This window comes from Manacus candei, unplaced genomic scaffold, assembly GCF_025592945.1.
Source record: "Manacus candei isolate 608988 ecotype Guabito, Panama unplaced genomic scaffold, ASM2559294v1 h1tg000018l, whole genome shotgun sequence".
Classification (NCBI taxonomy): Eukaryota; Metazoa; Chordata; class Aves; order Passeriformes; family Pipridae; genus Manacus; species Manacus candei.
The window spans coordinates 11,035,318-11,050,275 of NW_026138066.1; the positions used below are offsets into that span (position 1 = coordinate 11,035,318).

The window sequence follows — 14,958 nt, forward strand, 5'->3', positions numbered from 1 at the left end:
TGCATTTGAGTCATGGAGAACATAAAAAATATGGTGGAAAACAGCTCACACAAAATCAGGTTAATTGTCAAAAGAGCCAGTATTAAAAGTGAACATTGTTAAAGGAAAAAAAGTTATTTGTAGGGGATGTCCCAGAAAGGGCATGTAGTTTAAGGAGGTACTATACTATACCATGGAAAGTACTTAGATATTTGGCTCAAAAAACTGTGATTTTTTTTCGTTTTTAATAGGTGGGGGAAAGAAACCCCACTTATTGCAATTCAGAGTAATCAAAGTTTCTTGTCTCTGAAAAACAAAAGGTCTTGGGCAGAACAATTTAATCCTTCTCGTAGCAGCCCAGCAAGCAATGACACAGCATTTCTGGGAGGTGAGTGAAGCAGCACAGTCTAACAGGTCACTGCCCTGCAAACTCTCTTGCCAACTAAGTGATATGACATAACCAATCTGATGCACACAGGCTCTAACAAAGCTCTGGCTGGAAACGGTTGTGAAAGATGGGTGTAAAACAACAAACACGTTACACTCGTAAGCCAGAATTACAGAGACGTGCTTGCTTTGTGTCAGGCTGTGCATACAGCGGAGGAGATAAGGAAGTGGAGAGTTTCCTTCTCACTCTACTGGGGATGCAAGGCCAGGGCACAGGTGAGGTGACCATGTCAAACAGCACTTTCTTCCCCGAGCAGCTGACTCGACAAGCAAAACAGGCAACTTCACTAGAACAGAAGATTAAATGAGACGCTATCTCGGTTCACTATGCAAAACCAGTTCATTAGCAGATTCTTAAGAAAAGCTATGACTAGACTAACCTACCATTATTTTCTATGGAAATAAAAGTATTTGCATGCTTTACTTACTTCCTCCCTTTGCATTTATATATCTTTTATGCAAATGAAAGTGCTGGGTCAGATAGGGTTGTAAGAGCCAAAAAATTACAGGAGGTCACACAACTCGACAGGGTTTACCATAAATGAGTCCAACTACATACTCAATAATACAAGGCACAAAGGGTACAGATAGAAAAGGCAATATGCTAAGAAAAGCAACAACTGTGAGCTTTTTGGAAGAAAAACAGAGGGTAAAACCAAACCGAAGATAAGGAAAAAGAGAGGCCATCAAATATAATTGAGTTCTGTGATGAAGACCTACAGTGTGACACCACATTCAAAATGGAAGGTACTGAAAAGTAGGAATGAGGAAAAAATAACCAAGTACTTGAAAAAAATGAGTCAAGATACCACAAACTGGAAGGCAGTTGCATTGCAACAGGCAGGTATCAAAAACAGGCAAGACATCGAAGATAGAACATTCTCAGAAGATAGCAGTGACAAAGAAAAAGGATAATGAGTTACCAATTTGGCATAATGTGCATGATTCTATCTGGTATTTGATTTGTTTTCTACAGGCACAATCCAAACAATAACAAGACACCCTACCAAAGGGTGTCCAAGATGAACTTAATGAAGGAACAACTTTCAGACAGGAACAAGCGGTAGAGTTTTGAAAATAGAGAAACCATAAAAAAGGACTGGAAAAAAGAAGACAAGTACCATACATTGTTGAGGGCCAAGCACTGTTTCCGTTCACAGTGGAAATCAAGGGGATGGCATAACTATTAACAAGGGCAGAGGAAGTACCTGGGCATTAAGCCACATTAAGCATTTGAATCTACTCTACTCTTCTCCATAAAGAGTTCTATGACACATCTGTTATTGTTACCTGAGCAGCTCACATGTAAATTATATGGTCAAGGCATTTCCAGGAAATACTGCAAAAGTAAAAATATTTGGGGCCTCATTACTCAGACACTCACCACATGTAAATGTTAATGCCACTTAATCACTGTTGGTGTTTGTACTCCAGCACAGAACTAGGACCACCAAAGTGGATCCCCTGTTATTCCATCTCACAGTTATGCTGCATTCAGGGGCTCTCAGATTAGCACTAGCAATGAGGAACAATTAATTTAACAGTACTTTATTAAATCCCTTTGCAGAATCCAGCCCAAATTTCATTCCACGTCTACTGTAACTTTCCAGGCCCACCAGCGAGCGTGTGCTGTGTCCTGAGTGCCCAGTCCTAAAAGAAGCTGAGCAACTTCAACTTATGTCAAAGTCAAACTGAACTGAAACACAGCTGCTCACAAAATTCAACTAGCATGAGGGTCTGGGAGAAAAAAAGCAGCACTTGAGGCTATGCCAAGGTACAATCCAACAGAAACAAACAATATATTTTATAAAGCAAAAGCTGCAATTCAGGCTACCTTAATTCTGAGGTGTGTAAGTTTAGACCCTAATTGTATAGCTCTGAATTTTGTCCTTAATTCTTTCTGCAGTAAAATGCCTGTTTATAATACAGAAAGCTAAAAAGATGTGGAGACAACAAAAAAAATCAGGAAAAGCACTCTCTTCTGAGTTATTTCCAATTTTCATACCTTTATAACCACAGAATGCCATAAACACTGCACGTGTAAAACTCAATTGGTGAAGTAAACTGAATGGTATTTGAAGATTGAGAATAACCTTTTTGAAAGCACAAGCTAAGGACAAGAGAATGTATTTAATAGCTACCTTATGCAAACCATATATAAGCACTTTATCTTAACATTTTTACTTTTTCCTGTGCTAGTCACCATTTTTCTTGCCAGATTTGCTCACTGCCAATTTCCCACTGTTTATTTTTTAAACATCTTTAGATCTTACAGTGAATTAATAACTAAATTTATTATTGCCATTGAAAAAATGATGGAAGGGTGGGAAAAAATCCAGAGAGCCATTAAGAAATTCTTACAGCTACCAATGTCCCAATTTCATCCTCCTACAACACACATAAGTTTAGATATACTTTGTCCAAGGAATGTATGGAGATATTAAAACACCCTACTACCTGCTATGACTAACTATAGAAAGGGGTTAATTTTAGATTGCTTGTGTTTTAGAGTCAGTTAAACAATGAGTAATTAGCTTATTTGAATTATGTTTCCGTTTTAAAGTAAATTATTCACATTTCTGTAATTTTTTTTTTGTTTTAATCTTCTATTTAACCTCTTCAACAGCACCCACAACTTCCCTCATCTCTTGTCCTTGGTGGACATTAAAAACTTTGACGTGTTCCTTTGGGAAATGGATGTTGGGTTTCAGATAATAATCTACTTGTGTGCAACTATCCCAGAAGCAAAGCTGCCTTCATGCTGAAATATAAACCTCAATGTCACATTTTAAACCAACCTTCCTGGAGAATTACTTTAAGATGCTGCCAGAGTTGTAGAACAGGCAGCAGAAAGTCTTAAATAGAAAAAAACAAAGATACAGCAGAGCATATAAGCCAAAGCCCAAACAATATGTTCTTTTAAGTCATTTACCCTAAATGAGTCAGCTTCACAAGGCTGAAAAAGCTTGTTAAGATGCAGGCTTCATTTCTGAGTTTGTGTCAGCAGATATATTGCTGGCTAGAGGAACCAGGTTTGGGTATAACTCCACAGCAGTTTACTCTGTCCCAGACTCTGTGCTACCACACCTGCATAGCTTTCAGTATCTGATTTAAAACTAAACTGGGTATTTCTAAATCATAACATGGTAGTGGTAGCATTAGGTAAGGGAACTGCTGGGGGTTAACCCTAACTGGTATCAGGTCACTGCACTGTTCTGAAAGTACAAGGGCAACCGGACTTTCCTGACAGTGGTTTGAGAGTTTCCTTTTTTTTTCCTAGTCCTTCTTCTTAGGATCAAGGAACATCCAGTGTTTCCACTGCCAGGCTTTTGACTCAGACTGGAGGATTTTGTGTTGGTATAATTGAAAGATACTAAGCAATATAGAGCCATAACAATAAGCCTATCTCCAGAGTTTTAGCTGCTATAAACCCCATCTTTGTATTTGTCAGCTCCTGCTGTGCCTTACGCAAATTCTTCTGCACAGGCATCTTTATTCTTTGTTTGCCAAGTATCTGACAATTTCCATATGCATAATAAGACTTAAAATATTATATAATATCTTAAAACTCCTGAGGTGTTTTAGTGTCAATGTTCTCAAATCATTACACATCTTTAAAAACAGTCCCCTTTCCCAAGGATGTGGTGGAGCTGAAAAAACTCCTTCAGTAGTAGATGCTCAATGAAGTACTGCATCCTAAGAGTGCTTTTTCATTTAAGCAGAACTGCTGTTCTGTGCCAGATGTAAGCATCGGTTCATTTTCAGGCATTCATTACATCAAGCCCATTATTTTTCTTCTTTCATCAGATTTTTATAGACCCATAGTAAATGCTATGTCCAAGGAGGATCTCAGGCTGAAATTCTGACTCACAAGAGGGACAAATCAGACAGCTGAAACACAAATTTCCCCAATGCTGTTGTGCGAACACGCCTCAATCCTGGTAGGCAGAAAACATCTCCATGGACCAGAGGGTCATTAGCTCCCGTCTAACTCCAGGTCCCCAGCACAGGCTCCCTTCAGGTCACGGTGTGTGCTAGAGACCCTCACCCAGCACTGTTGCCCGCACTCCCCAGGGCCAGGGTCCTGCTCCCTGCATCTTCCCAGGGCCGGGTCCTGCTCCCTGCATCCCCCCGAGCTCCGTGAGCGGGACAATGGCACAGCCTGCCCAGCCCCGCTGGCCTCAATAAAGCCAGTCAAGAGACAGCCAGGCTGTGGTCGGGCACAGGTAACCAGCACCGGCGGTCGGACCGCGGTCACTCCTGCTGAAGGCACAGCAAAGTTGTTCTGCAGCAGAAGGAGGGAGCAGCAAAAGAGGGAACCCTCCCGGGTGTTTCTCCGGGAAGCTGGAGCCAGTTTCTCCGCCCGCCCGCCCCCCCGTCCCGCCGCGCCCGGAGCCCTCCAGGTGCGAGGCGCTGCCAGGCAGGTGCCCCCCTCTCGCCCGCCCGCCCGCCCGCCCACCTACCTGCCGGGCGCCGCCGCTCCGGGGGCGCGCCGCCGGGCGCCTGCCGCACCGCCTGGCTCTTCCTTAGAGCGTTGCCCATGGCGCGGGTCGGATGGGATGGGATGGGATGGAATGGGCCGGGCCGGGCCGGGATCGGGTCCCCGCGCAGCTCCGCGGCCGCCCCCCCGCCCCGGCAGCGCCCCCTGGCGGCCGCGCCGGCCCGGCCCGGCCCCGTCGCGATGGCAACGGACGCGCCGGAGCCAGCCCGGGGCTGTGGCGCCCCCTGGCGGCGGGATGGGCTCTCCCCGGAGCTCTCCCTCCTGTGGGATGCCGGCGACAGGCGGGCGCTCAGGAGGTGCTTCAGGAACGGGGTTTTTTCCCTACAGCTCATGTTAAGAAACATATATACAGAAAAAACACTCTAACTGAACCGTTAACTGTGTGAGGCAGGAAGCCTGAGGAGGCTTATCGTGCTCTCTTGTCTGGGTTCAGGACATAATTTGTCACCATTGTCTCACAGGGCTGCCGAGGCTGCAGCCCCACCGTAGTGGCTTTCAAGTGAATTGGCAAGAGGAGAGCCTGCCAAGGATTTCTGGCATCGGCCGAGAAGCTGGACAGGGCAAGATGAAAGCAGTGACCCTGTAAACCACCACCAAACTTGCTCACAAATATCTGCTGCTATTGTTGGTCCACTTTGAGCTTTCTTCGCTGTCAGTCCAATTTGAGCTTTTTTCACTCTTCATATGAAAAGAAGCACGTGACTTGTTACACCAAACACAGCAATTTATCTGATCGGCATTCTTGCTTATGACAAATACTGACATTTGTTTTAAAAGATTTAAAAGGATGCAAAACCAATCATCAGTGGTGTTGTTCGATGGATCTTCTTAGTTGCTGGGCTAATTTACTGCTGGGCTCTCCATTTCAGATTGACTGCTGGGCTCTGGGGCTGAGTAAGCCTGAAGGATGCTGTGATGCAACACACAGCAATGAAATGAATGCTGTAGACTGAGGAGCTCTTAGCATCAGTGACCATTGAGTTGCTCTGTTGTCCTGCATAAGTCCTAAGAGTCCCCCAGTGTAAAATGTAAACATCACATCTATTTATCCTATAACCTTCCAGAGTTGTGATTGTCTTTCAGTGCAGGACTCCAACCACGTCAGCTCTCAGTACTCTGCTACAAGAGTAATAGTGAACGACAACAAAGGGAAAAAAGAGAACAGAATAGTAACTTTGAATCTTGATGTTTAAGAGGCATTGCCTCCCCGTCCTTAGCTTTTTTTGCACAGAACACTTAATCAATTCCTATTTGTATTCCTGTATTACTCTTCTACTCTGCAGTGATATCTCCAGTGTCAGCTGGGGTTTCAAATACCAAAAACCACACAACTACACTTATGACTGTTAAGTGGAAAAAAGTCTCTGAACTTACTGTGGGAATGACCACTATGATTTTAGAAATTATGCCTTCAATATAGATCTCTATAGCAACAAAAATTATTATGATAATGAGGATAATAACTGTTACGGGTATTCAGGAATTATTACAGCTTCAAAAACATAGTTATTAATATAATTTGCTGAACAAGCTTAGAGAAGAAACTCTATTCCACCAAACCTCATCTCAATATTTTTGTTAAATGAGAACTACCAGCTGGCAATTCAGCCAATTTGAGAAAAAAATCAAATTTAAAAAACCACCTTGGAGTGCTGTTCCTCATTCACGGTGTTTCATTTTGCTTATTCTTTTGCAATTATGTTCTAATCATATTTCCTTTTATTAAGAAAAGAAAAAGGTCTTACATTGCTGCGGTGAAGATCCACTGAAGTAATGGTAAAAATGAAGTTCTACATTTGAGATGTTTCGTAAGTTTGAAAATCAGTGCATCAAAAAATCAGAATTATCTAAGGTCACTTATAACCAAGAAGTCTTGCTGCAAAACAGAATCTTGATGCTGCACCCAAACACTAGCATACATTTTCACCTCTTTACCCCACTCCTCTTAATTGGTTGCTTCCCGCAGTGTTACTCTAACACAGGTTGTTACAACCTTCTCACAAACACTTCCCTTAGGCCATTCAAAATACAGCTGGAGAATTAATGTTCCTTAACTCTTATTTTAGTCAGACTATTACTGATCTTGGACTTGATAACTCCTCTTTGTTGTTTTCCACAGGCTTCATGCTTTCTCCTGAATCACAGGTTGTGATCAGCTCCAAGGACCAATTAAACTTTTTTCTTTTGGGTGATTTACTATCGTGTCAGATCATAATTTCTCCAGTTTTACCTACTTCTTTACGTCCTTCTCCACAGAGGCCTATTGTTTGCTCTCACAGTGTTCTCCAAATTAAATCTTTTTTTCTGGCCACATTCCAGAAGTATCTGCCCTCTTTCTATTTAAATTTTGCCTAGAAATTACACTTTTTATGAGGCTTAAGAAAAGTTGAGTACATTCATTTATCTTTTAAATTATTCTTAGTTGACTGAACTACACATATACATGAGGTCCTGTGCTGGACCCCTGAAATGTAAACAGAATATGATGATAAGAATAATGGAAAGTGGAAGGAAGAGGATGGAAGAAAAATGCAGTATATTCCAGTTATTAATAATGTGATCTGATGCCTTGTCCACATGTTACACATATTTTTGTCCGTCTTTGTCTTTTTCTCACTATTTAGACTCTTTGGGAGAGAGACCGTAGCTTCCTCCCTCTTTAGAAAACACTTGATATTTAAATTTCTGCTGCTGTCCTCCTCATAAATAATCTTCATGCTGTCTTTTTCCAGTCATAAGGACACACAAAGGAGAGCAGTCTTCAGGAGCATACAGCTGAAGTGCACTCAGTATACTGTAGTATCTCCCTGACACAGATACCAATTCAAACCCCTCTTGAGGGTCAGAGGTAAGTCTGTCTACTGAAGTCAGCAGGAGACTGAAGCCCTATTTCAGTTTGGTGGTGCCAAGCAATAGGACAAGACAAAATGGGCAGAAATTGATGCACAGGAAGTTCCACCTGAACATGAGGAAAACTTTACTGTGTAGGTGACCGCGCACTGGAACAGATTGCCCAGAAAGGTTGTGGAAATATTGTTGAAAATATTCAAGTACACAATCCTGTGCTATGTGCTCCAGGATGACCCTGTGTGAGCAAGGAGGTGTGACCAGATGATCCACTGTGGTCCTTCCAACCTGACCCATTCTGTGATTGTGTGGGTTTGTCTGTTTTTCTTAGTTCTACCTACATGAAAATTTAGTGCAGATCTTCAGAACTGCTTTGTTAAGAAGCAGGACAGCAAGGACTGTCTCATTAGAAATATCTGTGCTGAAAATCTGTCACGTACATCCTGTTTTCAGTATTGGACTATTATAAGGCATAGACTGCATGAACTGCCAGTGCTGGGATTAAGAGATTGCCCGTGATAAATTCAACTAATGCATAAAAAGTCCATAAGATACTGGAAGGACTAATAAAAATAGTAATTACATTAAGATAGTCACTGATAATGTTCTTCACAAAGATGAAATATAAGGTCTTTTACTCTGTCTTGAAATCTCGGTAAAGACATTTTATAGCAAATGTATTTGGTACTTGATTGCTACTGAAGAATCTGTGACAGAGTTGTGATTATCTAAACAGTGCATCAATGGGAACAATCCCTCAGTCGTTTCTGAAATAATTGATTCCCAGTTCCCTGTGACTATTATAAGAGTGATCATTAAAATAATATTAGAATTTCTTTTCCCACAAAGATTTCTATATATTCTTTCTATATATAAACTGGGAGGAAGGCTGTCTCAGTAAATGAAAGCCCACAGTGCCACCTTCTTATAAAGGACAATATTCTCGGTGCTGAATGCAAAATCACCTAAATATTAGCGTTAATAAAGCTGACACAGTCCTTGCATTTTCAGAATATTAACGTAATTGAAATACCACTGGCCATTTTTTCAAGCTTAGATTCATTTTCTTGCCTTAGATCAGTCACCTCAACGTTTGGCCTCTTGTACAAGCTCTGGATCTGAGCTCCTTCTGTAGCCGACAGAGAAAGACAGGCATGTTCAGATGGTAACTCATCCTTCTGGAGACAGGTATTTCTAAAGAGCGAGCCTCTCCCTAGTCCTAACTTTGGACAAATTCAAGTGAGAAGAATTCCAGTTTTCATGTTTAAATTGACAGAAGAAATCTATGTCTCTGCCTACACTGCAAATGCGACACTGTCAGTCAGTATGTTAGTGACAGTGAAGGGGCACTGCTAAGATCCCACCTGTGTGACAGATTCTAGGGGGAAAATTTTGGTTTTGTGATGCTGATGACACAATGGTAATGTACACAGACCTTTGAATCAGTGCAGTTTGGGATCCCATGTCTACAGGAAGAAAACTACAAACACTCCCAATTGCCACAGCCGCTGTAAACCTCTGATTCTTCTAGGAAAGTCCTGAATTCCTACATTCATGCCGTCCTGGTTTTGGCTGCGATTGAGTTAATTTCCTCCCTAGTAGCTGGCACAGTGTTGTGTTTTGGATTTAGTATGAGAATAATGTTGATAACACACTGATGTTTTAGTTGTTGCTAAGTGGTGTTTACTCTAAATCAAGGACTTTTCATCTACTCATGCTCTGCCAGCAAGCAGGTGCACAAGAAGCTGGGGAAGCACACAGCCAGGACAGCTGATCTGAACTTGCCAAATGGATAATCCATACCATAGAATGTTATGTTCAGAAAACAAACTGAGGGGAGTTGTCCAGAAGCTGCTGATTACTGTTTGGGGACAGGCTGGGCATGAGTCAGTGGGTGGTGAGCAACTGTGCCATGCATCACTTGTTTTTCTTGAGTTTTAGTCCTCTCTCTCCTGTTTTCTACTACTACTACTAGTAGTAGTAGTAGTAGTAATACCATGGTATTTTATTTTAATCATTAAACTGCTATTATCTCAATCCATGAGGTTACTTTTTTGTTGTGATTCTCCTCCCTGCTGAGGTGGGGCGAGTGAGCGAGCAGCTGTGTGATACTTGCTGGCTGGGGTTAAACCATGACATGTGCCAAGCAAAAAGATCAACCTATTACCTATTTTGCAAATCAGCCATATGGACACAGTGTGAGAATATGGGCTTTATAAAGATAAATTTTCATGATACAGAGCAAAATCTAGTTCTGTAGCCCTCCAGAGTCTGTACTCCCTAAGTCCACTATGTCAGGGCCAACAGCCTCTGGGTTTTTGTAACTCTAACTTTGCCATCGGAACTGGACTGAGCAATAGCCCACATTTCCTCACTTTCCATCTTCATCTGAGCTGCCTTCTGAGCTCCCTCTGCAGTACCCAAAACAGAGACGTAATGGAAGCCAGAATCCCCACCCCTGGGAGATGTAGGGTTTCACTGCATAACCATTAAGCAGCTTGTCCTCTTGCACAGTAGAATTAAAAAAGGTATCTTTCACCATACTTGTTCTACTAAGAAATTTCAATCCCACATGTAGCTGATAACAGGGAGAAAATCCAAAAAATATCCATAGAATGCAGTTGAATGCCAAGGATATCAAACAAACCCACGTGAATGACACTTGGGAAATGTGTGATAAATTTAGCTACAAAAAATAAAGTTTTACCAGAGCTATTAGCCCTTCCATTTTATACTTTATATTACTTGTCATAAGGTTTGAAAAGCTAAATGGTTTCATCCTTTGCTATTTAAATTGAGCATTGATTTTTTTTCTCCTGTGCTTTGAAAAGAGCCAAAACCAATGCAAATGGTTTTATCCAGGAGGCTGTAATGGCACAGTTGCAAAGCAAGTTCTTCTCAGATTGCATCTCAAAACTCTGTCATTGCTCTGCTGAAAACAAAACAGAGGAGATATTGTTATAGTTTTACCTCCACCTGTTGCTGTATTACTCATAGACACGTTAGAGGGTTCTGTCAAAATCTCTTCTAGTCCTTCAAATGGTTCTGTCCGGACCAACATCTTGAACGTGTACTTTGAAGTTCTCTGTTGCTCTTGTGGAATGTTTATATTTGATGTTTGAGACATGTTTTAACATATAAATTACCTGATTACAAGTCAGTTCTGCTCTGGGTACCTTTCAAAGGGATTACTGCCAGCCACATTTAACCCCACCAGGTTGAGATTAACTAGCACAGCTACACTTCCAGTGATATATTTATATTGACTTGCTTAACTACCTGTTCCTGTGGTGAAAACAACAAGTTGGTTTTCCTTTTCTCTAAAGGAACAAGACTTAGGCATTTATGCACCAGCTACATGCCTTACCTCCCCCCAGTAATTTTTGAAATGTTGGTCAATTTTAATCAGATTTACTAAGTGGAATATGTGTCAACATGCTGCATTTCTGTGCATCCTGTGAAAGAAAGGCTAGAAGTTAAGTAGTAGTGAGGAAAAGGCTCAAAAATGAGTTCAGTTCTTCTAAGGGATTGCATACAGGAGCTCAGTCTCAAGAAGCCGTCAGGAAGTGGCTCCACTTGTCATTTCTTTCCTCTTACCTCTCTTGCTTTCCCAGTATCTAAGCCATTCACAGTTCAGCTCAAGGTAGGAAAGTGATACTGCTACTGATTCAGCAGATGGGGAATGGAGGCACAATATCACTAAAATTCAGACTTTCACGGGTATTTAAACACCTCTCTGTTGAAATCTGATGGCTTGGATTTACAGTCCTTTGCCCAAAGTCATACAAGAAGCATGTGGTAGACCTGGGAACTGAATCCAAGCTTGCACCTCACTCTTTGGACCACACTTTCTAAATGGGATGTAGTAATTTCAGAATTGCACCTGCCCAGCCCCCTCTTTGGCTGGGTACCAGTCTGCTGTGAATAAACACATCCTTTGGCCCTCATGGTGTGGGTGTTAAAGCTGACTACTCTTATAGGTCTGCCTCTCAGGTGCTCTGTCACAGTGCAGGCCCTGTTCATGACTCCTCTTCACAGCTCTGGGGTGGCACAATACGAAGGTCACCTGAGCAACCACTTCCTTCCAGGGGTAGCAGGAATTTTAGTGCTAAAGGGGGAATACTATCTAAAAGGAAGGCACCCTTATGTAGCTGAAGAATTTTTCAACACCACAGAAAGATACTGATCCTTGGAAAAATAAAAATATCTTGAAATTGATTTAATTCCATCTGGTCTCATCCTACTGTGACTTGGTTAATTACCTGTGGATAATTTCTTCTGGATTTCTGCATTCAGTCTTTTTCACATAGCATTGCTTGGCTCTGTAGCAGCTTTCAAGTATTTTTTAATTAGGATTGTCTAATATAAATAAGAACTCCATAATCTAAAAAAAAAAAAAAGCAGGGATGATAACAAGCATTAGAAAGATCACTATCAAGAATGAATATAAGATCCTGAAGCACCATGGAGTTCATAGTTTTAGGACAGACCTATTTCCAATCTGTTACACTAAGAATTTCACAGTTTTGAGAACTCTGGAGAATGTTAGAAGAATAACACACACACACACACACACACATCCACTGCTATTTCTACAAAAATTGTAATTTCTCATTTCAAACACATACTTTTCCAAATCACAGAGGCCAGAGCACAAGGAAGGCACATTCTGAAGCAAGCTGATATATCTGTTCTTGTTTAAAGAAGCATACTTGCTCACCTTTGACAGCTTTCTTAGCTAACATCTACTAAATAGAACAGAAGATATCTGAAGATTTTCATTTCCTTACTGAAAATTTCAGACACAAAATGACAGTCTCAGGAAACAGGTCATGACCTCATGAAATATGGAGTTTGAGAATTTACTTAGCATAGGAATAAAACAATAATCCAATTAAAGAATGAGTGATAAATGTGTGACAGAAACTGTTACTTATGGAGGAACACAAAATAAAATGTATGTGAAGGGAAATCCTGGCTTGGACTCCCTGGCCCCAGCTGGCTGAGAAGTTTAACCGCTGAGTGCTGTTCTGTCTCCAATAACAGTGAACGCTTGTTCCTACTGTGCTGTCCTAAAGAAAAGCACTGAGTAAAACAAGTGGATAAGTAGTTTTTCCATCAAAACAACATTGATAAATTTCAGCAAAAACACCATGGGAGAAACAATATTTTTGTTTCAAGTTTGAAAGATTTGAGGGCCGTGTTATCAAGGAGATTCAAAATATTGACTAGTGGTTCGAAAAAAGGGCATTGTCTGCTCTGTGCCCTGAAGAACCTGCACACTGGTCAGTGTTCATCTTTCTACTCACTTGTGAAATTCTGAGCTGACGTGACAGAATTCATCCAAAGATCTTAAGACTCCACAGTAAGATGAATAGTATCATCATGGTATTGCATTTAGTGAGCAAAAGCTATAAAATAGATAAAGGGGAAAATACATTCCCCAAGGCCCCAGACTTAGTGTTCTTGCATTACTTGACATCTTCTGGCCATTTAAAAAAAAAATAACTTATTACTGCTTATGGTACCTAGGAGGCAGAATCAAGCTGCATAATAGCATTTGCAGTAAAAACCTGTGGCCACGAAAAATTCTTCTCACTTGATGTTTCAGTTTAAACTCAAAACTCAAAAATCTGAATACATGGATGATGAGTGTATCTAAATCTTTGTGATATACCAAAACACATGAAACTAATGTTGTTATGTGAAACCATGTGGAAATGTGTAAACTTTATTGAGTTTTTCTGTGTTTAAATCCCAATACCAGAAGAAAGCAAGGAAAGGAGTGTACTGTATTTATCAGAGGAGGATGCTAGCAGAGGTTATTGTGAAACACAGGTTTCACACTAGTTTAGTTAAAATACTTAAGAACCTCATGTAATGAAAAACGACTACAGGTTATGAAGAACTGCACAAAACAAAAATATTCTTGTTACCTCTGTTGTGGAGATTGCATGTACATGTGTTGATGGCAGATGTGTGGAATGTCTTTGGCTGCCTTCACCTAGAAGGAAAATCCTTCTTTCCAATTCTGGTAAATTGGCAGGACTGGTGGATTATGAAGTGTTTCATATAAATGTTTCATAAGAGAGGTTTATAAATCTCAGTGGAGAAGTCAGTCCAACTATCATCTTCACTCAGCAGCCCGTATTTCTTCAGAACAAAGCTTAAAAGCGGAAGGAAAACGTGCTCTTTAGGCCCTATATCACCAGAGGGAAATGATCTTTTCAGGTCTGCAGTGAGATTTTACTTCTGTAGAGGGAAGGGGTAACACAGACCCACAGATCCCTCCCCCAAGGTTCTGTCCCACCAAAAGCTTTGTCGGACTGGGATCCCAGGAGCCATCTTTCTCCTTCATCGACCTACTCCTCTTCATCAGCCTCTGATGAAGGCTGTGCAAAATGTAGGAAGTCACTGGGGGATGTAACCTGTTCTCCTCTCAACTGATGAAGCTTGACACAGGTTGGAATAGAGCAAGAAACCTCTATAAAAACCTTGTCTGCCCCGGTAACAGCAGGCACTGTCCACTGAGGTGATGAGGGGTGAGGACAGGGACAAGGTGAGCAGGACATTGCCTGGAAGGGCACTCTTTCCCCTGGTCCCCACCTCCCAGGGCATTGAGGATGACTGGGGGACAGGAGCATCTCTCTTACAAGGAAAGGCTGGGGCAGCTGGGCCTGTTCAGCCTTGAGAACAGACAATTGCTAAGGGGCCCTCATCAGTGTCTATCAGTATCTGAAGGGAGGATGTCAAGAGAATGGAGCCAGGCTCCTCTCAGTGGTGCCAAGGGACAAGAGGCAATGGGTAGAAACTGATGCACAGGAAGTTCCACCTGAATATGAGGAAGAACTTCTTTACTGTGAAGGTGACCGTGCACTGGAACAGGTTGCCCAGAGAGGCTGTGAAGTCTTCCTTGCTGGAGGTATTCCAGAACAATCTGGCTGCAAACCTGTGCACTGTGCTCTAGGATGACCCTGCCTTGTGCTGGGAGGCTGGACCAGAAGACCCACTGTGGTCCCTTCCAACCTGACCCATTCTTTGATCCTGTGATACCGCGGCCCCGGGGAAGAGCTGCGCCTGGTCAGAGACCGTGCTACACAAGCACCGCCACCAGCAGCAGCCCTGCCGGACTGAGCCCTTCTGGTGGGGACAGCCCTTGTTGTCAGCCCGGACCCCGCGGGCAG

The 14,958-nt window shown here is 41.9% G+C and overlaps 1 protein-coding gene and 1 long non-coding RNA gene across 3 annotated transcripts in view; both read right to left on the reverse strand.

The window, feature by feature from the left end:
* Window positions 1-4,907, reverse strand: part of TXNRD1 (thioredoxin reductase 1) — a 38,214-nt gene extending 33,307 nt beyond the window's left edge. The window contains exon 1 of the mRNA XM_051784379.1: window positions 4,890-4,907. The gene's annotated coding sequence lies outside the window, so the exon portion shown is untranslated. The remainder of the gene's footprint in view (window positions 1-4,889) is intronic.
* A 3,938-nt stretch (window positions 4,908-8,845) lies between these two features.
* LOC127469734 (uncharacterized) lies at window positions 8,846-14,939 on the reverse strand. Of its 2 annotated transcripts, XR_007904047.1 has the most exons (4): window positions 13,711-14,939; window positions 12,037-12,158; window positions 10,520-10,703; window positions 8,846-8,900 (listed from the first exon to the last, which is right to left on the reverse strand). It is a non-coding gene; the product is annotated as an uncharacterized LOC127469734 (long non-coding RNA). The 2 variants fall into 2 exon arrangements; XR_007904046.1 differs by having other exon boundaries at window positions 8,852-10,703.
* Window positions 14,940-14,958: the final 19 nt, after the last annotated feature.